Raw genomic sequence first — 25,548 nt, 5'->3', positions numbered from 1 at the left:
AGGGAGTATCCATATGACTGTCAGCTGATTTATCAACAGAAACTATGCAGGCCAGAAGGGAGTGGCAAGAAATATTCAAAATGATGAATACCAAGAACCTACAACCAAAATTACTTTACCCAGCAAAGCTATCATTTAGAATTGAAGGTCAGATAAAGAGCTTCACAGATAAGAAAAAGCTAAAGGAGTTCATCACCACCAAACCAGTATTATATGAAATGCTGAAAGGTATCCTTTAAGAAGAGGAAGAAGAAGAAAAAGGTAAAGATACAAATTATGAACAACAAATACTTCTATCAACAAGTGAATCTAAAATCAAGTGAATAAATAATCTGATGAACAGAATAAACTGGTGAATATGATAGAATCAGGGGCATAGAAAGGGAATGGACTGACTACTCTGGGGAGGGGAAGGGGTGTGTGGGGGGTGCAGGAAGAGACTGGACAAAAATCCTGCACCTATGGATCAGGACAGTGGTAGGGAGGAGGGTAAGGACAGAGGTGGGGTGGGAACCGGGTGGAGGGGAGCTATGGGGGGAAAAAAGAGGAACAACTGTAATAATCTGAACAATAAAGATTTAATTTTTAAAAAAGAACAACAAAAACTAGATTGTCTTTCCCGATCTTCCTTCCTCACTCCTGGTCGGGGCACGCCCTGCAGGCCGCTGTCTCAGCACACCTTCAGCACCTGCTGCAGATGGAGGCGCACTTCGTGGGCAGTCTCCCAGGGCACCACGGTGGCATGGAAGGAGCTGGGCTCGGCCTTCTGTGCCTCCTGGATCAGGCGGTGCATGGGGTAGCCGCAGCGCGGGAAGGCCACGTCGCTGCTGGCCAGCAGCCCCATGGGGCAGAAGTCATTGGCGCCGTCGCCCACGTAGAAAAGGCGCTCGAAGTGCACGCCGTCCTGGGCCCGCTCGAGCAGGTAGTCGCTGAGCACCTTGTGCTTGCACATGTTGCTGGGGCACCGCGCGCAGCTGTGTGAGTGGAAGGGCCGCAGCGCCAGCAGCCCCCGTGCGTCGGGCCCGGACGGGTTGCTGAGGATGCGGCGGAACAGGCCCAGGTGGCCAGCGGCACGCAGCGTGCTCTCCACGCCAAAGGTGTTGGCATCCGAGATGAGAATCACCTCGAAGCAGGCTCCCTGGTTGGCCACAAACTGCAGCAGGTCGCCCATGCCCGGGGACAGGGGGATGGCCTCATAGACAGCACGCAGGTCCCGCGGCTGCACACCCTGCTCGCCCAGGTACTTGAAGACCCTTTGCATGTACTCGTTGTAGAAGCCCTCGCGGTAGGTGGCGCGCAGGCTCTCTGGCAGCCGCTGGCCAGGCGCGGCGAGCAGGATTGAGTCGTCGCTGTCTTTGTCCACGATGGTCTCGTCAAAATCGAAAGTCAGGAGGAAGCGCGGCGTGCCCTGCACAGCCATCCTGCCGTCCTGGGAGCAGCGGGAGGAAGAGCAGCAGGAGGAGGGAGCAAGCGAGAGCAGGCCCTGCAGGCAAAGACCCAGGAGAGGCTGGTTAGCAGGCCTCAGCCAGAGGCGCTAGCACATCCAAGACCTGAGGAGAACTCAAGGCTGGTTAGGCCAAGGGAGCACCCAACACCGTGGTCCCTACCCCAGCTCCCTGCCCGCACCCTGGGCACCTCTAAGTTAACAGCGCTGGGATTTATCCTCAGAGGACCAGCAGCCTAGCCAGGTTCTGTAGCCAGGATCTCCAGAGAAGTTCTGTGTTTGTTGTCTTGTTACATCTGTATTTATACCAGTTGATTTTAATCTTATCAATTCTATTCCAAAGGTTAGGGCGTTTCTTATCTCCATTCCAAGGTTACCCTATTGTTTTATTAAGCTACAAGGAAGTAACTGAAGGAGATTATCACAAGTAAAGATTATGTAGTTTAAGGGTGATTTTTCATATTTAAAGCGATTAATTACCCGCCTGGCACTTAGTTAAGGGGTTTTATTCCCTCCCTAACTCCAGGGAAAAATCCTCACCTGGGGAAACAACCTTTCTCAGGGAGGTGGTCCAGTTTAAAACACATAGTGTTAAGAGGGGGAGCAAACATGCCATATACGCCAGGTCCCTTGAAACATAAGCTGTGCAGATGTTTCTTCCCTGCAGAGACTGTGTCAAGCAGCAAGGGTGGATCGGCTTCTGGCACAGAGGAAATCATTGTTAAGCAAAAACTCTTGAGATCTCATGGAGACCAGTATGAACAGCATGTAGGCAGTTTTGACGTCAGTATTCCTTAGAAAAAAAAAAGAGACCATACAATAACTCTAAAATGTGTTTCACTTTTAACAAAGAAATGTGGAAGTTAGGTACAAGGCTAGCAATGTCCATAGGGTTACTAACATGAATGAGGATTATGTCCATAGGGTTACTAATATTTGTTTCCTATTTTGGTGTAACAAGCTAGACATACATGGCAGCTTAGGACACACACCTTTACTATATGAGTTTCATAGTTAAGTAGTTCAGATATAGGCTCTTTGGGACTTTTGCTCAGGGTCATACTAATTGAATTCAAAGTGTTGGCAGAGACCACCATCTCATGTAAAATTCAGGGTTCATTTCTAAGTTCATGTGTTTTTTGTGTGTATGTGTTTGTTTGACAGAACTGTTTCTTTTTTTAAATGCTTTTATGGATTTCAGAGAGGAAGGGAGAGGGAAAGAGAGTTAGAAACATCAATGATGAGAGAGAATCATTGATTGGCTGTTTCCTGCACTCCTCTTACTGGGGATGGAGCCCACAACAGGCATGTGCCCTTGATCAGGATCAAACCCAGGACCCTTCAGTCCGCAAGTTGATGCTCCATCCACTGATCCAAACCAGATAGGGCAGAATTCAGTTTCTTTTCATTGTAGAACCAAGTCCCTGTTTTCCGGTGGTTGTTGGCCAGCAGCTATTCTCAGCCCCTGGAGTTTATCCTTCAGGTCCAAGCCATGCTCCCCTCTCACAACACGGAAACTTGCTTCTCCAAATTCAGCAAAGAATCTCCCTTAGACTGCTATGACGGATGGAGTCTTGTACAACACAACCACAGGGGTGAGTATCTCATCATCGTTAGAGATCCTACCTGTAAGGACAGCAAAAGGGCCTTTCTTTTTCCATGCTGTAGCCTTCCATAATCAATGAGATGCAGCTGGTAATTAAACTGCAAGATTGTTAGCTCCTCTGATTCAAAGCCCTTCTTTTCAAATTGCAAGATAAGATAAGCTACTCTCAAGACTGTGTTCTTGTATCCACCTCCTTCCTCATGTTTTTACAACTCAGAGATAATTCACACCAAAGCGTTTGTAGCTAGTAGCAAGTTCCCTTCCTCCCTCCCCTTCAAAAAAGCCTCTTTTGAATTCTTCATAACTTTTGTGCTAAGCATGTTTTACAGACTTGGGAAAAATTCTGATAAGACACCTCCCTAGGACATCTGCCGGACTGTCTCCTAGGAAACAAGCAAATTGTAACTTTTCAAGACAGACCCTGGTATCTGCTCAACTTCAGTCCCCAGTCCCTTTCTTGTCACCTAGCAACAGCAGCCATTACTCTTGAAAAGGTGAAGCCACCTTTTGTTTCTTGCCCTGTATTGACTAGCATTGCACTGGGCCTGTCCCTTCGTGGAAAGTAAAATAAACGTCCTCCCTGCATCTATCTCTTCTCTCAGTTGTGAATCCTCACAGCCTGGCAGTCACCAGCCAAACCCTAACACTAACCACACTCAAGAAGAGAGGATTGTATAGAGTGTGTAGACCAGGTGGCCAGAATCTTAGGGAATTCTGCTGATCATGTGGAGCTATGTTGTCAACAAAATTAATATTTCCTTGATTAAAAAAAAAAAAAGCAAAAAATACATTTATCCTGTTTATCAAAGAAGATGAATAATTCTCAAGTAGAATGAAAATAATACTAAAATATTAGGACATTAATAATTCTTATAAAATTAGAAGGTCTTAAAGTAGGTGAGAAGGAGAGTGTAGAATTAAGATTCAAAGAAAAAAGATATAAACAAACTGCAGCTCTGGAGTTCTATAATACATACCAAAACTTAAACAAAAGTAGTGGGGCCTTCAGAAAAAGAGCTTCATGATCCAAACACATATCACTGGGCCATGATGGATATTATCACTAGTCTACCTGGTAACTTGGGGATTAAGAGCTCAGTATGGTCTGAACAACATTAAAAGACATTCATCTTCCATTTTCAATTACTCAATAATGAGTTTTATTTGTTTTTAGATGTCTGGCACCATTTATCAACTTTTGGTGCTATAAAAATATGAGAAAGTTCTTCTCAAGGAGTTCCCTTTGTACTATAGAAAATATTCAAGAAAACAATGACAAAAGTTGGGGATAAATTTTTTGATGGTGATGTGCATAGCATTCTCCCAGTGCATAGAAGAGAGGTACCTGACCCAGACACTGAGCCTCAGTGAAGGTTTCTAAGAGATGGATACTTTCACTGCCCTAAATACAAATTGAATTGGGCCAAGAAAATAATCCACAATTACTGTTGCAAGTAGAGTGAAGAATACATTTAAAGAATGATATTATGACAGGGTTATGTAGGAAAAGCAAAAAGATACTTTGATTTTACTAAAATATAGGTTGTATGACAGACATTGGAAAAGATATAAAGAAATAGGGAAGATCCATATATGAATGATAAGTGACTAAGAGAGCCTTGAGTATGAATCCTAGCTCCATTAGTGACAACGTAAGTAACTTGGGACAGTCAGGCAAGCTAAGCTTTCTTATCTTAGAATAGGGTAATATATATCTCAGGGACTGTAGATAGAAGAGATAAAGGATATAAAACCTATACATAGCAGTTATCATTAGCTAGGTGATTACTTAAATACCAAGCAAAGGGGAAAAAAAAAAACCCTTTTTTTTAATATGATACAATAAAGGATTTTATAAGTGGAAGTAGAGTAGTAAGATGAGCTATGATTTTATAAATATTGCTCTGTTAAGTGATTAAACCATTATGATATGGGAAATTTGGACTGGAAATGCACAGTGTTCCCCTGGGCTGGATGGTTTCCTGGGCTCTTTGTCCGTTGAAGTCGAAGAATGAAACCACATTGGAGGATGGTATAGCAAAGGTGGAAATTTATTGAGAAACAAGCACAGACTCCCATATGGGGAGGGGGAAGAGTCCCACCCAGTCCCTTTTTCCATGGTTTATAAAGGCTGCAGTTTTTTTGTGCTTTCCTATCCCCTCTGATTGGTCACTATTCTCCTTTGATTTGGTCACTATAGCAACTCCTGAGCTCAAGTTTCATGTGAAGTATGTGAGGTTACCTCCTTCTTCTCCCTTATTGTTCTCCTATTCTCTCTGGGCTTTTCTTCCTCCCTCTTTGAATGAGTGGCTCCTTACCTTTATTCTGTAAATGCGTGCCTTTTGCGACTCTCAGCTCCCTTATCTTATGGAAGTGTATTTTCTGCTGCTCCCAGTTTCCTTATCTTATGGAAATGTGCTTTTTATAGCTCTTTAGCCCTGTGCTTTTTCCATGGACCTAAAATTTCCTAAAGCTGCCTACTGTATGTCACCCCTAAAAACTCCTTTCAGTTCCATGAGGTTTAACTATTCCTCATGACTAAAATCAACACATAGAACAATTTTATCAGTCTCTGAAATTTTTCACACTCCTAGTGTAGTCCTAACCCCTAACAAACATTGTCCTGTAGATGTGACTTCCCCAGAATGTCATATAAATGAAAGAAAGCATACAGTATGTAGCCTGGTAGTTTCTTTCACTTATCATAATGCAGTTGAAATTCACCCATGTTATTGCAAATTTCAATGTTTGTCTCTTTATATTTCTGAGAAGAGTTCCATGCATTAATATACCTCAGTTTTTTAGTTAATTCACCAGTTGAAGAATATTTGAATTGCTTTCATTTTTATGACAATGTTTTCCAAATTATATGAAATGAAGAAATTTTTGGAAAGCATTCTCAGTCAAAAATAGAAAATAAAAATAATCTGAATAGTTCTAAATAGTTTATTTTAATTTCACAAAGAAAACTCCAGGCCCAAATATGTTCACTAGTGACTTTATATAAAGTTGTTAAGGAAAAAATAATATCAATCTTATACAACTCTTCCAAGGAAAAGAAGAGAGCAAATATTTCTAGTTCATTAGATGAGGCAGCAAAATCAGACAAAGATATTAAAATACAGGAAAGTTAAAGGCCAATATCTTTCATGGACAAAATGTAAACAACCTTTTAAAATATAAGAAACACATTAGCCTAACAGTTCCAACAATATATAAAGGAAATAATATATAATAGTCAAGTGGAATTTATTCTAAAGATGTAAGATTTTAACATTTGAAATTCAATGAGTATGATTTGCCTCATTGAGACATATTAACCTGATAATATCAATGCATTTATGTGTTTTAATGTAACACCAAATTTATTAATGCATGTTAAATATATTAATGTGTTAAAACCAAAGAAAGACCTTTTGTTCATCTCAAAAATACAGGAAAAATCTCCTGACAAAATTCAACCCCTGTTTGTGATTTTTAAGAAAAATCTCAGCAAAATTAAAATAGAAGAATGATTGCATCTGTCTTTTCCTATTAGTTCAAATATAAGGAGCCCATTACTATTTGAATTAATATTATACTGACATTCCTACCTAGTGAAATAAGGCACTAAAAATAATTATAATGTCTAACCATCAGAAAGAAAAGAAAATGTTATTTGCAGGGATATGATGTCATAAAATACAAATGAATCTATAAACATTTTGAATAATTTAGCAAGGTTGCTAGATGTGAGCTCAGTATAATATTAAAAAAGCAATTGAATTTCTTCTATGAGCAACTAACAACTAGAAAATACACAAAAAATATAATTTTCAAATACAATATACAGCACTGTTAACTAGAGTCATCAATTATATCTCAATAAAACTAGAAAACTATATATAATTTTCAATATCACAAAAAAAATTGAAGAGAGTTTTAAATAACAAAAACAATACCTAAGGTTTCCTGAGGCACATACTTACTGATACTCTTGAAAAATACAGCATCTGTATATTGTACTGTTTCTTTCCTATATGTTATATTCCTTTATGTCATTTACCTATTTAAAAAACTTAATTAAATTTTAGTAAATATCATAGGTGTATTAATATATTAGGCACCACATGGATGTGTGGGATAAACTGAAGAGACTACAGTCAGTGATAGAATGCATAAACATTAAAAAAAGTGGAAATTAGTATTTAGAGCCACTTTTATTGTGAAGTCATCACCTATTCTGAAAGAGGTATTGGGGTTTGAATGGGGTTTGGACAAGCTTAGTGTCTCTGGAGACAAAAGTTGGTTTCTATTATTAGAATACTAAGAATCAACTGACATTAACATAACTATAATTATGTTTGAGAGTATAAACTTCAAGAAGTTAAGTGTTGGCAATTTCATCTCAAAACTGGAAAACATAAAGAAGATATAGCTGATTTGAATAATAATAGGTATACATTCATGGTGAGAATCATCTGTAATATAAATTTAAAAATGGAATTAATGAACTAAATATTTTACTTTCTACTTTAATTTTATTATTTTTTTTATTGTTGACCCTATTACATATGTCCCCATTTTCTTCCCCTTTGCCCATCTCCACCTAGCCCCCACTCCCCCTACTCTCTGGTAATCATCACACTGTTGTCTGTGTCTATGGGTTATGCCTATATGTTCTTTGGCTAATCCTTCACCTTCTTTCATCAAGTCCCCACCTGCCCCCTACCCTCTGATAGGAAATCAACCAAATGAAGGATGTTTGACTCCTCATTAGGAACAATGGGGATTAGAGATTAATGGGAAAACATATTTAAAATGTTGAGCAATAAAACAAACAAAAAACCACTAACTCAGTAGCCTATATTTAATGAAAATATCCACCAAAAATGAAAGTAAATACATATAGTTATTTTCATATAAACCTAATCTGAGACTTGAGGACATTAGATTTATGCTGCAATAAATGCTGTAAGAATTTTTTCAAGATAAAGGGAAATGGAACCCAGAAGGAATCGATGGTAAATACATGCAAGTATAAAATACTTTCATTTTCTAATTTCTTTTAAAAGTTATCTGCCCATTTAAGACAAGAAGAAAGTAATGTGGGTTTATAATACATGTAGAAATAGAATGTATTAATTTATAGCTAAAATACAGTAATACTTAGAATTGTAGTGTTGTAGTTTTTTTATATTTTATCTTAGTTGTCATAACATTAATTCTAATTAGAATGTTATAACTGAGTACCTATTATCTCTACAGTAGTCTTTCTTAAGCAAGTTGTTTGAAACAAAATGAAGTTCTATAGGATATTATTTGTGTCATTTTTTTTTATATTCTCACAAGGTTGGTCATAACTAATACCATTATAGTTACTTAGGGACAAAATTAATTCATTATTTACAGTCAATGTCTTAAGCCTTGCGACTACTTCTGTCACAGAAAGTGAATGAGAAAAATTGAGCTAAGTAAAAGGCAAACAAAAATTATATACTTACTCTACACAATCTTCATGGATAATCTCATTTATTTCTACAATTTTAACTATGCATTCATTCATATCTCATAAGTTTAACAGCACACACCTGCCTTCAAAACTTCACACTACTGTAGCCACTAGCCTATTAAATATTTATCTTTGCACATTTCCCTTCAAAGCCTATATATGTGAAGCACACCTTGCCATTTTCTTCTCCAAATATGCCCTAGGTTTCTTATCTCAAGGGATGACAACAATGTCCAGGAAATTACACAAGCCAGGTGCTTATGCAGAATTCTTCACTTATCCCTCATCTATCCCTCATCTGGGATCTCATCATAGTAGCAAGACCTAGGCCACCTATAAGTATTTGAGGAGCAATATTCTAAAATCTAAATAGTTGCCCTAGCTGGTTTGGCTCAGTGGATAGAGTGTCAGCCTGCAAACTGAAGGATCTCAGGTTTGATTCTGGTCAAGGGCACATGCCAGGGTTGTGGGCTCCATGCTCAATAGGGAGCATGCAGGAAGAGGCTAGTCAATGATTCTCTCTCGTCGTTGATGTTTCCATCTCTCTCTACCTCCCCCTTCCTCTCTGAAATCAATAAAAATATATTTAAAAAATAAAAATAAAATCTAAATAGTTTTCTGAGGACAGAGAGCTGCAATGCAGGTGCATAGTTGTCCAATGTAAAATTATCTATATATATAAAAGCCTAAGCAATTGTTCAACCATTTGGCTGGTAGCTATGACACACACTGGCACAGGCATGGAAACATAGAACAGACTGATGAATCTCAAAGGGAAATGGGGAAGGGGGAGGGCAGGAAGAGATTAACCAAAAATCTTATATCCATACTAGAGGCCCAGTGCATGGATTCGTACACTAGTGGGGTTCCTTGGTCTGGCTTGTGGGGATGGAGCCGAAACTGGCAGTCTGACATCATCTGAGGGATCCTGGATTACGAGAGGGTGCAGGCAAGGCCAAGGGACCCCACTGGTGCACGAATTCATGCACCAGGCCTCTAGTTATAGAATAAAATTCAGTTTACCTCTTTGACCCTGAATCATTATTAGAAAAATGCTACTAACAATGTGAAACAACTTTTAGAAGCCCAATAGGCTACCCTTTACACTACAGAGCCAGACTGTGATATATTTTTAAATAGCTAGTAGGAGGAATCTGGTTGAAACATTTAGTGGTATTCCTACCTCCACCTTAACTCTGCTTGTGATATTGAGGGAAGTTGAAGTGTCTTTACTGGGACAATAAGAGAGCTCTCTAATGGTAAGTCCCAGGTATGCCATAGTTTTCTTCAATATATTACTGTTGGTTTTTAAATCTTATTTCACAAAAATGCTTGAGATTGTTTAATGTCCTACAACATTTAATTCATCAAGCAAATTACAAATTGATATTAGACTAGATGAAAAAATATCTGATGTCCAGTTTATGAGGAAGAACATTCCAGGGTGGACAGAAAGGAAAAGTACACATTCCTCAGCCAAATCAATTAACTTAATGGATACTCTACATGAAAGAATTTATTGCCATAGTAAGGGAAAATTTACTGTGGGACAGAAATATTTTAACCATATTTCTTGTCCAATTATCTAAATGAGTACATCGTAAGAAGTAACTATGGATATACAAACTCGACTTATCATACCTTGATTTTACTCCTTTTCTTCTCATGCCATTTAATGTAAATGTGCCTAGAATTCCCAGAGTAAAAAGATATTATGTGTCCTATAAATATTAATGAACAAAGTGAAAAATATAATTGATTAGGGAATTGAATAGACATTCATACTCATTAGATAATACTAGTGCTGGTGGTCACAGATACATCAGTTTGTCTATTTACTATGTTAAATTGAGTAACCAAGGTTTATGTGGACAGATTGTAAATATAAATATTTATCCTTTCTCTAAGGACAAACTTGTCCTTGCATTAAATTGTGACCTTTGATTTGTAAATTTCAACTGGACAAAAAAGAGAAAATGAAGATATGTTGATGCCCTAGTGGGGAGTTCAAACAAACTATAGTCTGTTGGCAACACCCTATGACATGAGACAGGGGGTAAATCTCTTCCTTGTCATGACTAATTAAGGATTGAGTGAGTTAAGCTTCTTGCCAACACAATCTCTTGCCCAGAGACTCTCTGTGACTGAATGAAAGAGAATGGGACTGCTGACTTGGCCCTCCCTAATGCTGTGATCCTCTCGGAGGAGCACTGATGGAGAGTCCAGAACAGGTGAGCTGCTACAATCTGGTCAGGAACGCCATAGGAGCCCACAGACCAGCCTGATTTTTCAAAGCGGCTGCAGCACATTGACAAAAGCCTGTCATCTCAGAGGAACGTTTAGCATTGGCTTTCACACTCTGTGATTGAAGACTGCTGTCAGCCTCAGACAAGACAGCATGAAAATCCGCTGACTATACATCTGTACTCATCTCGCTGGCTGGTTTAATCCTACACTGGGATCTGATCGGTGCTCACCACAATCCACTGACCACTTACAATATGAGATGTAAAAAATCCCAAATGACTACAAAAGACCACTACTATATTGGAAAGACTAAAAAGGAATAAATGACTGCTTGCTTAGAAAGCCTACCCGGGAAAAGCAAAATCTCTTTCTGATTTGAAAAAGCCTGCGATATCTTCACAACATATCATTTCTCATATGTATATGTGAGAAACTTTCTAAATGGAATGAAAATGATATAATACTCTGATATGTTAAGCCCTGTATCAAATAGAGGTGATTAAGAATATCATGGGGTGATGTTATCTTGCTAAATTAACATTGGAAGATCCAAGCACCTTGTTCAAAAGTAATAACCCCTCATGTAAAATGGGACATATGTAATCTCAGTATCCTTCTCATGTGAAACCTGATTTACGGTATTATTCTCACTGTTCTTTCCATCACCAAGATAGTAGGTGATGTATTGTTTGCAACACAATGTAGAATGTATCTCTAAATCATGTCTTAGGCTAATGCACTGATGAATGAAGAATGGAAAGATTTTGAAGATAATGTAATTGTGAGTAGAAGAGGCATGGATTATCTGTTATTTACAGCAGAGTCACATTTTCATTTGATATTTAGAATTGAGTGAATGTAAGTATTGTAAAAAACATGGGCTTCTTAAAAGTAGCTGATAATCTTAATCCTAATGAGTAAGATATTGCAGCATTGGCTCTGAATGGTCATTTGAGAACTAAAAAGTAGCAAGCTGAATTCAGGTTGTTATTCATACGACAGTTAAAAAAATAAATAAATAACTTAAGAATACTGTATACCTGCAGAGGCAGGAAATATTATTAGAAAAATGCTCAGAACAATTGGCTATAATGTGTTCATACACACCTGATAAATGATAAGATAGACCTGGGACTTTCAGGAAAGCCCTTCTGTGCTACCCTGACTTGGGTTGCTTAGGGATGCTGAATTTATGCACCTGCAAATATATATATATATATATATATATATATATATATATATATATATATATATATATATATATACTCCTTAATAGGGAAAAAACATTTATGTTGTGTTTCTGGGTCTCTCACAACATTTTGTATTATTTTCTGTCAAATGCAAACATTTCGCATAGATTTTTGTAGAAGGTGGGGAAACAGTTAACAGAAATGAGAACTTAAAAGGAGGTACTTTAGGAACACCGCAGTGAGGGCATGGAAGAGGGGTCCACAGAAGGCAGGAAACAATAGCACTGGAGGAACACTTGTGAAGTGTCACAGGTCTAAAATACTGAGACATAATCATAAGATTATAGCCCTCCCTTTCCCTATACCTTACCTGCAACACCAACAAAGCTCCAGTTAATAATAGTGGATTACAGGGAAAGGGCTGCAAGAGATAAACTCTGAGGAGGAAAACTTAGGAAGCTCAAAGTCCAGAGAGACCAAAACAAGGACACTAAAGGAATGTGAAGGCTCTGGCTTTATAGCCAGGGAAAATTTTAAACACAACCCAGGTCCTAGCCAGATTAACATAAATTTCATTTACCTGAATGCCATTTACCTCAGTTTCTATCATCCAATACATCTCATGCAGCTTTTAAGCAAAATTGCAAGGCATGATAAAAGACAAAAACAAACAACAAACACACCACAATTTGAAGAGAAAAAACAAGTATGTTATACATGACCCAGATATTGGAATTATCATACAGAATTTAAAACAACTATAATTATTTTGTTAAGGAATCTAATTTAAAAACAGGTAAGATTGAAAATCACATGGGTAATATAAGCAAAAATATAGAAATCATTAAAAAATATAACAATAGTAAAGGAAACCCTAGAAGTCAGACATATAGTAACAGAAATGAAGAATACCTTTAATGAGATCATCACTGCCATGGCTAAGGAGAGAATCAGAGAGCCAGAAGATACATGAAGAGAAACTTTCCAATCTGAAATGCAAAGGTAACATAATACTAATAATTTATACTGAAAAAATTATAACAACGAATCTGCATTATACAACACAGTTGGCAGCTGGATTGAATGTGGGCACCTAATCTGCTGAATGTGACATGGGCTTCCTTTGCTCATCCCTGAGCTGTATCAGGGTACACACCCCAGCCTGCCCTATGTCATGCCCAGCCTCTTACTGTAGCAGAAAGTGCAGAGTCGAGGGTACTGATGGGGAGAGGGAGCTGTACATGGACTGGAGCACCAGGGGTCAGGAAATGGGCCGCTGACAACCAGACCAGGAAAGCAGGGAGGCGGTGGGGCATAGGTCCACCTGTGAGCCACAGCTCCAAGCCCCACGCGAATGTGTCATTGTCCCATCTTATTTTTCATACAGGACACAGATTCAAAGATAAGATTATTAAGCACCTCAAGATGGCAACCACAGAGCGTAAACTTTTTCCAAGTGAGGTTTTGTGTGACTGCACTGGTGAAATATTCATGTTGCCAGCTCTGCATAGTAACAAAGTAATGGAAACAATTTTCTAGTATTAAACAAGGAATGCAAATTGCACACATTTAAGATCTATGGAATATAAATGAGAGGGTGAGGTCTAACTTTTTAATTGTTTCTATAAATTGTCTGTCTTGCACTAGGTAATTTATTCCCTGGAAGAAACAGAATCATTCCTCAAAATATCTGATTCACTGGCAGAATTTTTCAACAAATTGCAGTTTTTTTCCCCTTAAAAGTATAAGAATTGTATAAATATATGGTATTTTTCTACATAAGTGGGATTGCAGTAGGTATGTTGATAAATTTATTAAATATTATTTAGAATCATTTTATTGCATTTAAATTTAATTAAAAGTAAGTATTAAATGTGCTTTTATATATTTTTCCTTTCCTTGTTTCTGTTTTATGAACACATACAACATATAAGATCACTTATCAGAGATACTAACTTTCTTTTCTTTTCTTTTCTTTTCATGATCCTGAAATCCTTTAAAATTGGATTTACTGGCAGAAAAGAAAGGTAACGCCCATGATCTCTGATTCATTTTTCTCCTGATTACCCAAGGGCTGGGAGCCAGAGTGCTGCCAGGAAGGGAGGAGACAAATGGTCAACCTAGTTTCTTTACAAACTTGCTAATGATCATCCTCCTATAAACAAGCTATATATATCTACACTAATAAAAGAGAAAAATGGTAATTGGCGTACGACGATACCCTTTTCATTGGCTAATCAGGGCTATATGCAAATTAACTGCCAACTAAGATTGGCAGTTAACTGCCAACAAGATGGTGGTTAATTTGCATACGTAGGCACAATGCAGGGAGGCGAAAGGGAAAGCAGGAAGAAGCCCCCTGCCACTGACAGTGATCAGAAACCCAGGGGGGAGCTAAGAGCTGGGGGGCAGGGCCAAGGCGGCCCTGGGGCCGCCTTGGCCCTGCCCCTGAGCCATGATTGGAGAATCAGGTGCCTTTTCCACCCTGGCCAGTGATAGCAGGAAGTAGGGGTAGAGCCAACGATGGGAGCTGGACACGGTCGAAGCTGGCAGTCCCAGGAGCTAGGGGTCCCTTGCCTGGGCCTAAAGTGAAGCCCACTATTGCGGGGCCGCTGCAGCTGTGGCTCCCCGCTGCCCGGGCCGGACGCGTAGGCCAGAGGCGTCAGGCCTGGGCAAGGGGCCGATCCTGCGATTGGAGGGTGATGGGGGTCAACGCCTGAGGGCTCCCAGTATGTGAGAGGGGGCAGGCTGGGCTGAGGGACACTCCCCCCCCCAACACACACACACCCAGTGCACGAATTTCGTGCACCGGGCCCCTAGTATATTATAAGGAAGCATTGTTATGAAAGGCTTTGAGCAGGATGTCCTAGGTTTAGCATCCCTTATATCAAACAAACCTGGGATTTATGGGTGATGTATGTATGGCTCTCTGTAGAATATCACATATGCGATATAAGATCTAAGATATAAAATAGAGCTGTTTTGCAATTTATATGCTCCCTATTCTGTGAACCCATACACCTTCTCAGAGACCCCATTTGTTACCCAAAGATCTCATGTCTGATATGTGAAGGAAGGAATGCCTCGGGTCTTTCTCTGTTTCACCTGTGACTCTTTATTGATTTGATAATTAAAACTATCATTTCCCTTGCTCCGTGGTCGGCAAACTGCGTCTTGCGAGCCACATGCGGCTCTTAGGCCCCTTGAGTGTGGCTCTTCCTAAGCCTTAGGAGTACCCTAATTAAGTTAATAACAATGTACCTACCTATATAGTTTAAGTTTAAAAAATTTGGCTCTCAAAAGAAATGCCAATCATTGTACTGTTGATATTTGGCTCTGTTGACTAATGAGTTTGCCGACCACTGCACTGATTTGGCTCAGTGGATAGAGTGTTGGCCTGTGGACTGAAGGGTCCCAGGTTCTATTCCTGTCAAGGGCATGTACCTTGGTTGCGGGCACATCCCCATTGGGGGATGTGCAGGAGGCAGCCAATTGATTTTTCTCTCTCATCGATGTTTCGAACTCTCTCTCTCTCTCCCTTCCTCTCTGTAAACAAAACAAAACAACAAAAAAAATCAATAATACAACTGAAGGACTTGTATGCATGCATATAAGCATAGCCAATGGACATAAGACACTGGGGGGTAGGGAAGGCCGAGGGAATGTCAAGGGGGGAAAAAGAAGGAGACATATGTAATACTCTTTGTAATACTTTAAGCAATAAAAAAAATAAATAAAATAAAATATATTTAAAAAACAACAAAAAATTATCATAAAATCTTGATAATGGACAAGATGGACAAGATACATAATTTGAGTATAATTTGACAATTCAGGTCTTAGCATTATTACAAAAATATGTGCATTCAAATGCAAGTTTTTAAAAAGGTATCTCAGGCCCATATATTTTAAGCAGCCTACCCAATACAATTTTTGAATTTCAAAACAATGCTATTTGAGATTAAGCCATTTACCAAGAAAAAGAGGAGAGAGAAATGCTTGATGTTGATGCACGTAATTATAAGCACTGCAAACCTTTTAGAAGCTGTCAACTTCTTGGTCCATCAACCTCACCAGCGACCTATAAAAATGTTCTTGTTTGGTACATCTTTAATTTGGAGAGCAGAGAAGCATGTTGTTCTGCAGCTTCCATAGCATCTGTCACTCACATCAGGGACATAGTTTGTTTCCACAGAGCATCTTATCTGCATTGAAGTTTTTGTCATCCATCTTGATCTTTAATAGGTAAATTCATGAAGCTTATAATTGGCACAGTACATGCCATTGTAACATATAGCATGGTAGCACCTTCTACCATTGATTTCACTTAATCTTTAACCTGACATGTTGTAGGTTTTACCGTAGCAGTTCTCACATTGAGACCCCATCTGTTAATGGCAGGAAACAACATTGCTGTACTCCAGGAGGCTGCCAAAAAGTGTAAATGATTTGATATGCAGCTAACGGCAGTTCAAGTATACTCAGCAATGCTTTTGCTGTATTTCCCATTCACACAGGAATAACCTTTGAACGCAATGACTGATAGACTTCCTGTAGCTCAGACTTTTTAAGACACCACAGAAACAATAATAATTATCATTACTGTTGATGTGCAAACGTTCTTGTAGCATCAGTCAGAGTAGTACCTAGGCACTCTGACAGAACTATTAAACCTATTAGTTCATACCAGTGAGCAAAGTTAAGGTTGCCAAATGCTTCCTTGAGCCCTAACAGTCAGTGCATCCTTTAAGTCACACTACCTTGATTATATTAGTTACAGAGCTTCAAAAATCCTTCCAGGCATGCCGAAGTGGAATAATGTGTGCATTCAAAAGTAATTTATTTCTTGGAAGGTCCTTGAAAAAAGCAAAAGACAGTTGCTCATAGATTAAATAGGGCAGGGCTTCTTGACAGATAGTCTTTTCCAGGTCATATTAATAAATTTTCATTTGGCACCTACTGTGTGCCAGGAAATTTGCTAAGTGCTGGATCTTCAGATACTACAAAATATGTTTGCTGGCTTCAAACAGCACACCAATTAGTTACTGAGAAAGATACATAGGCATAACACTAGAAAGCAATCCATTAAACATAAAGAAGGGGGGGGGGAGAACATGGCAGTTTAGGATAACGAAAAGAGCTCAGAATTTTAACTAAAACTACTTGAAATAGAAAGCTTCCATATATGTTTTGGTTACATGGCAGTGAGAAAGTTCTATAATTTCTAAAATTTTGTTTTCTCGTCTGTGAAGTAGGAGATATTTATACTTACTGGATAGTTTTATTGCAGGGATGAAGTGAGATGTGCAAATTTATAAAATTTCACAGGAGAAAGGAGCTTGATGAGCTCAAACATTTTGACATGAAACTTCATGAGAATGCATGTTGTTCAGACGCTTGTCATTGAATGCCGGCTCCACTCCTATCTGGAACTATCAATTAATCACATTTATCTGTTCTCAGAATAATTGAGGGTACTTTCAACTTATCTGACTTTGTGGGATAGCCACTCCTTGTCCCCTTCCACTAAGCAATTTTCCTCAATTACTATAATTTACTTCATTCTGCACACTCAGACTTTGAGGCATCTTTAAAGCTTTTGATGTCAAGTATATTGATCATTCTCTTAATTTGATTCTCAACACAAGGATGAGTTTTAATGTGCTTTATTAATAAAATGTTTGTTTGTTTGCTTCAGTTTTATTTTTAACTAGTTGGGGATGAGAAAGATGACAAAGTTGTCTTCTCCAACACTTGAAGTTCTAGAATTTGGGATTGTCTCTATCCCTTTGTTTTTTGCTAGTAAAGTGGTCAGTTATTTTCTGATGCCTTCCCTACAATGCCTTGACAAATGTAGCACACGGATATAAAAATATTTAGTGAACACACCAATGTATATCTTTTCTCAAATGCTTTAGTAAACAACTCTATAACAAATGACTATTCTCACTACCTTGTTCCATGCCCCAGACATCTGTAAGTGAAGAAGGAAAAAATACATAAAAATAGAAGGAAAAGGAAAAAAAAAAGCTTCAACAGAAAAGACTCAAATTGAAGTAATATCCTCAATGTTTTGTGCTTATTTTAATACAGGCAAGTATGACATTTTGATCTGTACTATAACATGGGTTTTCATAAACATCTTAAGTGTTATTAATATCAAAACTCAATGCACTTATCATGATAAGTAAATAGAAAAGTTTACTAATCAGATGGTAAAATGAGGCAGAGAGCATGAGCAATATATGCCATCTCAGAAATGATAAATAGCAGAGCTAGGATTAGAAAAAGCCAGGAAGTACATCTTCAGACACGTAACCAGCAAATTCTGCTTCTGTGTCATAAAAACTAAGAGTACCGATCAGACTGTCAAACCTCAGAGGGAAGGTAGGGGAGGGTGGGGGTAAAGGGCAGAGATCAACCAAAGGACTTGTATGCATGCATATAAGCCTAACCAATGGACACAGACAATAGAGGGGTGAGGGCATGAGTGGGAGGGGGTGAGGGGCAATGCGGCAATAAGAACACATATGTAATATCTTAATCAATAAAGAAAAAATATTCAAAAAACACTTAAAAAAACTTAGAGTGGTTTTTATGTGATTCTATTGTCTTGAGAAAGTTGATGTGATCTTTTTTATATCAACATGCAGAGCAAACTGACTACAAATAAAAGCAACATTTAACCATGTCACAAAGACTCATATAAAATTTTCCATACTTTTTTCATATAGTGGTGGAAATATCATAATGGAACACTGAGGGTACAACTGGATTTAAAAGAATTTTTAAATCTAAAGATGTAAGTCAATGGCCAAAAAATTGCTTTCTCATTTAAGTCTAATCATCACTTGAAGAAATCATTAGTGTCAGACACATTCCATGAAGTCATATCTGTAAGTAAAAAAAACTAAGAAATTATCTATTACTAGGGGCCCAGTGCACGAATTCGTGCACCTTGAAAGGAACTGTGGGCCATGAGGCTGTGGTAGGCACAGGGGCAGGTCTCAGCCCATCCTCTGTGCCCCCGCCTGGCCCCTCCTTCTGCGCCCCGCCCCCACTGGTCCCCTGTCTGCCTGCAGCCCCACTCCCACTGCCACTGAGCTATTGGGGCTGGCACCAGCAGCAGGTGCAAGCTGCAACTGCTGTCCCAATCACCCCTCAGGAGCAGGGGAAGTTGGAGAAGCCCTCAGGGCCAATCAGGGCTGGCAGCTGCTGCTTGTAGCCACTGATGGCCCCGAGCAATAGGAACCAGTGCCTGGCACCAGCAGGGGGGTGCGAGCAACAGCTCTGGTGCCAGTAGCAGGTGCGAGCAGGATTGTCACTAGCAGCAAAGAATTTTCAGTAACCACCAGAGGCTCGCCCCAATGGCAGCGACCCGCACTCCACCTTGGTCTGTCACCCCTGCTCACCTGCACCACCATCCCGCCATGGTGGTCAGCGCACGTCATAGCGACCGGTTGTTTGGTTGCCCCACTGTTTGGTCTATTTGCATATTAGCTTTTTATTATATAGGATGGTGCTGGACTGTAAGATTCAATTAAGTTCTTTCTACTCTAAGAAAATTGGTCAGATGTTATAGACTTACTCTGTCTTTTTATCTATTACATTCCTTATGTAAACTATATATTAATTTTTAGTTTGAAAGGAGAAGCAGAGTTAAATATTTTGAAAAACACTTTAAATAGTTATGCTACCTGTGCAAAATAAAGTGTACAAAATAACATAAGTGGGGGGTGGGGGAGTAATGGAGGGATAAGGACACATATGTAATACCTTAATCAATAAAGAAAAATAAAAAAGATACAGAACTGTACCATCACTGTAAGAGAGCCCTACTACCTTTGGTAGTCAAACTTACCCTACCTCTCTACATCCCTTACCTCGGGCAACCGCCAACATGCTTTTTATTGCCATAATTATGTTATTTAATAAATGTGATATGGAATTGTGCAGTATATGTCATTTTGTGATTGGCTTTTATCCATTCAACAAATGTCCTTGAAGTTCACTTAAATTTTTGTTTGTATCAATAGATTGATCCTCAACAATATTATTGAGTCATAGTCCATTGTATGCATATATCATAATGTGTTTAACCATTCAAACATTGAAGTTTTGGCTATTATGGATAAAACTGCTATGAATATTCACATACAAGTTTTTGTCTGAAAATAAATTTTGTTCCCTTCTCCTTGCCCCTGGGATATATGCCTAAGAGTAGAATGACTGGTTTGCACGGTATATATGGTGCTAAATGTAGGTTGTTTGTAGATGCTTTTTATGAGATAAAGTGCTTCCTCTATCTATACTAGTTTTTTAAAGTATTTATAATGAATGCATTTTGATTTCATGGAATACATTTATTGCTTTTCAAATATTAACTCAACCTTGCTTATTTGAGATAAATCCCACTTGGTCATTATATTACTCTTTTTATACATTATTGAACTCAATTGCTGAAATTTGGTTGAGGATTTTTCCATTTAAATTCATGAGAGATATTGGTCTGTAGTTTTTCCACTGTCTTGATTTGATTTTCATATCAAGGTAATATACTGGCCTCATAAAATTAGATGCGATGAAACTGACTTTTAAGTCACTTGATTTACTTCTCTGAATCACCCATTGAATAGATGAGATTGAATTCAAAACTGCTGTCTTTTTTGTATTTACCTTATTCTTTTATTTGGAATTACACATTTCATACATTTATAGTTTTCAAAATGTAAATATAGTGTATTTAATATATTTCCAAGTAATAATACTACATTAACTCAGACTCTATTATTAATTAATAAAGCTTTTATTCTGTATTCTATGTTCTGAAATATGCATAAAGTGATGAATATATTCTTACCTTAAAATAAATAGGAAGTGTTTTTGCTTAGGAGGGTGATCTCCATGGCCTCTGTGGAGCAGTATTAGTTGCTGGAGTGAATCTGATCTCAATTGTGATGGGGTGTCCACTTCCTCTCCCTGTCTTGATAGTCCATATGTTGCACTGGTACTTATGTCAGAATTATTTTTCAATAGACATATTAAAACCTCATTGCAAGTTATGCTAACTAAAATTTTAAGATGATATTGTTTGCGTTTCACCAGTTTTTCAACATATTTTAAGTTAAAATATTAACAATCACCATTTTACCTGTGTACTCACACATACATAAACTCTTATGTAGTACATAATTATTTATATGTTGAATGGACATAATTATTAGAGGAATACTGTACAACTGTGAGCAGTGAAAAGCCATAAGAAAATATTTCAGAAATGATTACCAGCTCTTTTATTTTTAAAAAATTATTTGGGCTGTGATATAATACACTAATACACTTATTTTAATAATTTCATTTTGGGTCTCACTTTTTCATTCATATATTTACTAGAGGCCCAGTGCACAAAAATTTGTGCACTCAGGGGGGAGCGGGGTCCTCAGCCCGGCCTGTGACCTGTCGCAGTCTGGGACCCCTCGGGAGATAACGACCTGCTAGCTTAGGCCTGCTCCCGGGTGGCAGAGGGCAGGCCCAATCCCTGGGTGCAGCCCCTGGTTGGGCTCAGAGCAGGGCCGATTGGGGAGTTGGGGCGCCATCCCATCATGCATAGAGCAGGGCGGATCGGGAGGTTGTGATGCCACCCTCAGTCATGCTCAGGGTAGGGCCGATTTGGGGGTTGGGGCACCGCTCTCTGTCACACTCAAGGCAGGGTCGATGGGGAGGTTGCGGCGCCAACCCCTGTCACGCACAGAGCAGGGCCCATCAGGGCGTTGGGGCGCTGCCCCCTGTCATGCACAGAGCAGGGTCGATCAGGGGGTTGGAGAGCTGCCCCCTGTCATGCACAGAGCAGGGCCCATCAGGGGGTTGGGGAGCTTCCCCCTGTCACACACAGAGCAGGGCCGATCAGGGGTTTGAGGAGCTCCCCCCGTCACTCACAGGGTAGGGCCGATAGGGGAGTTGGAGCACCTCCCCCTGTCACCCACAGAGCAGGGCCGATCAGGGGGTTGGGGTGCCGCCACTGTCACACTCAGAGCAGGCACGATGGGGAGGTTATGGCTCTACCCCGTCACACACAGAGCAGGGCCCGTGGGGGAGGGGGGCGTTGGGGAGCCACACCCTGTCACACACAGAGCCGCAGGGTGATCAGGGGGTTGGGGAGCTCCACCCTATAAGGCACAGAGCAGGGCTGATCAGGGGGTTGGGGCGCCTTCCCCTGTCACGAACAGAGCAGGGCTGATTGGGAGGTTGTGGCCCCGCTCCCTCTCACACACGGAGCCTCAGGGCGATTAGGGGGTTTGGGCGCTGCCCCCTGTCACGCTGATCCCGTTGCTGGGAGGCATATTACCCTTTTACTATATAGGATAGAGGCCTGGTGCATGGGTGGGGGCCGGCTGGTTTGCCCTGAAGGGTGTCCTGGATCAGGGTGGGGGTCCCCACTGGGGTGCCTGGCCAGCCTGGGTGAGGGGATGATGGCTGTTTGCAGCTGGTCACACACCCTTCAGGGTGGGGGTCCCCACTGGGGTGCCTGGCCAGTCTGGGTGAGGGGCTGAGGGTTGTTTTCAGGCTGGGACTGAAGCTCCCAACTGCTCATTTTTTTCTTTTCTTTTTTTTTTTTTTTTTTTTTATTCTGGGCCAGCTTTAGCTCTGAGGCTTGGCTCCAGCTCCGAGGCCTCAGCTGCTGAAAACAGGTATCTGGTTTGTTTACGTTCTATAATCAAAACTCTGTTTCAACTCCAGCTCTGAGATCCCAGCTGGCTGAAGCTGGTTTCTGGGTTTTTTTTTAGCTTCTATATTTGTTACAATGTTTGAAACTGCAGGCTCAGAGGCTGGCAAGGCAGGAGGGGAACATTGCAGTCCTCCATCACTGAAGCAAGCAAGCCTCATGTTAGTTTCAAGCTGCCTGGCTGCTGGCCGCCATCTTGGCTGGCAGTTAATTTGCATATCACCCTGATTAGCCAATGGGAAGGGTAGTGGATGTATGGCTAATTACCATGTTTCTCTTTTATTAGATAGGATATCTAATAAAAAAGATATCCAGAATGCAGTAATTAAACTGAAATGCATGGTTTTCCTCTGGGTAGGATGCCAAGCTGATGTCCCAGGTTCTTGTCCAGGTGGATTTGAAGAATGAAGCCATGGTCAAAAGGTGGTATAGGAAAAGGTGAAAATTTATTGGGAAATAAACGCAGACTCCCACTTAGGGAGGGGGAGACATCTACTAAGTCCCTCTTTCTAAGGTTTATAAAGGCTGCAGTTCTTTGTGTCCTGATATCCCCTCTGATTGGTCACTAAAGCAGCTTCAAGACTCAAACCCTATGTGGAGTCTCCCTTTTTTTCTCCCTCTCTTGTGGTAGAATTCTCTATTCCCTGTGAAAATCTGTTTTCTTCTTTCTCCCTTTTATTTTTCTACTCCCTGCGGCTTTCCCCTTACCATCTGTGAATGAATGTATTCTTCTCCCTTTATTCTGTAAATAAGTGTCTTCCTCTCCCCTTATTCTATGAATGTATGCCTTTTGTTAGCTCCCAGCCCCCCAGGTTTTCAGCCTTCCCTTTATTTCTAGAACTCCCTAAACCTGCCTATTTTACCCCTAAAAACTCCTTTCAATATTCTGATGCCTGTATAGATTTGCAAATAAAATTATCCTTGAGACTATCCTATATAATAAAAGCCTAATATGTTAAGTTTCCAGTCAACCAGTGGGCCGTTCAAACAATCAAAGAGTAATATGTTAATGATGTGCTAAGGCCACTCAACCTCTTGCTATGACGTGCACTGACCACCAGGAGGCAGATGCTCTGACCAGTAAGTTAGCTTGCTGCTGGGGTCTGGCCAATCAGGACTGAGTGAGACACACCAGACACACCCTGGAACCCTCCTGTGGTCACTCCCCAGCTGTCCAACCTCCTGCATTCCTCCCCAGCCCCAATCTTGCACTGGTGGGGTCCCTCGGCCTGGCCTGCTCCCTCTCACAATCCGGAACCCTGTAGGGGATGTTGGAGAGCCAATTTTTGGCCTGATCCCACAGGCCAGGCTGAGGGTCCACACTGGTGCATGAATTTGTGCACCGGGCCTCTAGTATTTAAAAAAGAGTGAGTATATCAGGTAAATTATACATTGTAAATGGTTCTCACATAAATATCTTAATCAACTTCAGTGAAATTCTAGGAAGCAGCTTTTATCCATTTAGTTTTAATTTCTTGGCAGGCAATACATTCAGAAAGGTGATATTTTTAAGCATTTCCCAACTCTTTTGACCTCAAACTCTTTTAACAGTACTATTTTTCACAAAATTAAGTATTATCATTTTATTTTCTGGGAAACATGGCTCTAGATAATATAGTTTTAATCCCTGGAATTTGTTGGACAGAATGGGCAGAAACAACATTATCACTAATACAGGTTTAGCCAGTCATTTCTGAACTTTTGCAGAACAGAGGGGGTAAATACAACCACTTTTTTGTTAAGGTGACATCTCCTTCTTGAGCCATTCTCATGTGATTGAGGGGAATTCTGATCTGAGGTTCATCGTTATGTATGCTATTTGCCATTGAGTTGACTCTGACTCCTAGCAAGCATGTGAATGAATGATGCCCACAGTGTCCGGTCCTCAACACCCTGATCAGCTCCTGTAGACTTATGCCTATGAGTGTTTCATGGAGTAGGTCATACTCATATTTGGTCTTCCTCTTTCCTGCTGCCTTCTGTTTTTCTCAGCATTATTGTCTTTTCAAAGAACGCTGCTTTCTCTTGATGTGCCTGAAATAAGACAGCTTCAGTTTCGTCATGTTTTTCCTCCAGCGATGTTTCAGTTTAATTTGCTCTACGACCTATTTTTCATCTTTCTGGCAATCCAGGGTATCAATAGAGCTTGCTCCCAACATATTTCATATTTAAAATGAATCAATTTTTCCCAATAATACTGTTGTAATTAATCTGGTGATTAATAACAGGAAAGGAGCAAAGAGACTGCCAAATATGATAGGCTTGTCACTTGGGAAGCCTCACCAGGAAGCTGCAGTTTAACACTCCCCAGGGAGCCATAGGTCTATTCCCTGCAGATCAAGGAGGAAGGAACTAGACAGGGGGAGAATAAATACATGCTCAATAAAGTCTGGGTGAAATAGGGAATTGCTGTCAAACACACCTGGAAATAGGTCAGTGGCCAGAGAAGGTGGGGCCACTGTGAGCGCAAAAAGCTTTGAGATATTTAATCTCCTAGACCAGTGGTTGGCAAACTCATTAGTCAACAGAGCCAAATATCAACAGTGCAATGATTGAAATTTCTTTTGAGAGCCAAATTTTTTAAACTTACACTATATAGGTAGGTACATTGTTATTAACTTAATTAGGGTACTCCTAAGGCTTAGGAAGAGCCACACTCAAGGGGCCAAAGGGCCGCATGTGGCTCGCGAGCTGCAGTTTGCCGACCACGGTCCTAGACAAAGAAGTTTGCTCTCTTTCTCTTGATTGATCTCTCTTGGTTCCTCTTGGTTGATTCCTGGCTTGTGAGACTCTTACACTCCTGCTCTCCTGCATTTGCCCACATAGCCCACAGCCATGTGAACCCCA

The 25,548-nt window shown here is 40.0% G+C and overlaps 1 pseudogene; it reads right to left on the bottom strand.

The window, feature by feature from the left end:
• Positions 1-670: 670 nt before the first annotated feature.
• Positions 671-1,543, bottom strand: LOC132226397 (phosphoethanolamine/phosphocholine phosphatase-like; annotated as a pseudogene).
• Positions 1,544-25,548: the final 24,005 nt, after the last annotated feature.

The sequence above is a fragment of the Myotis daubentonii genome, chromosome 2 (genome assembly GCF_963259705.1).
Source record: "Myotis daubentonii chromosome 2, mMyoDau2.1, whole genome shotgun sequence".
NCBI lineage: Eukaryota > Metazoa > Chordata > Mammalia > Chiroptera > Vespertilionidae > Myotis > Myotis daubentonii.
This window is presented reverse-complemented; position numbering and strand designations above follow the sequence as displayed.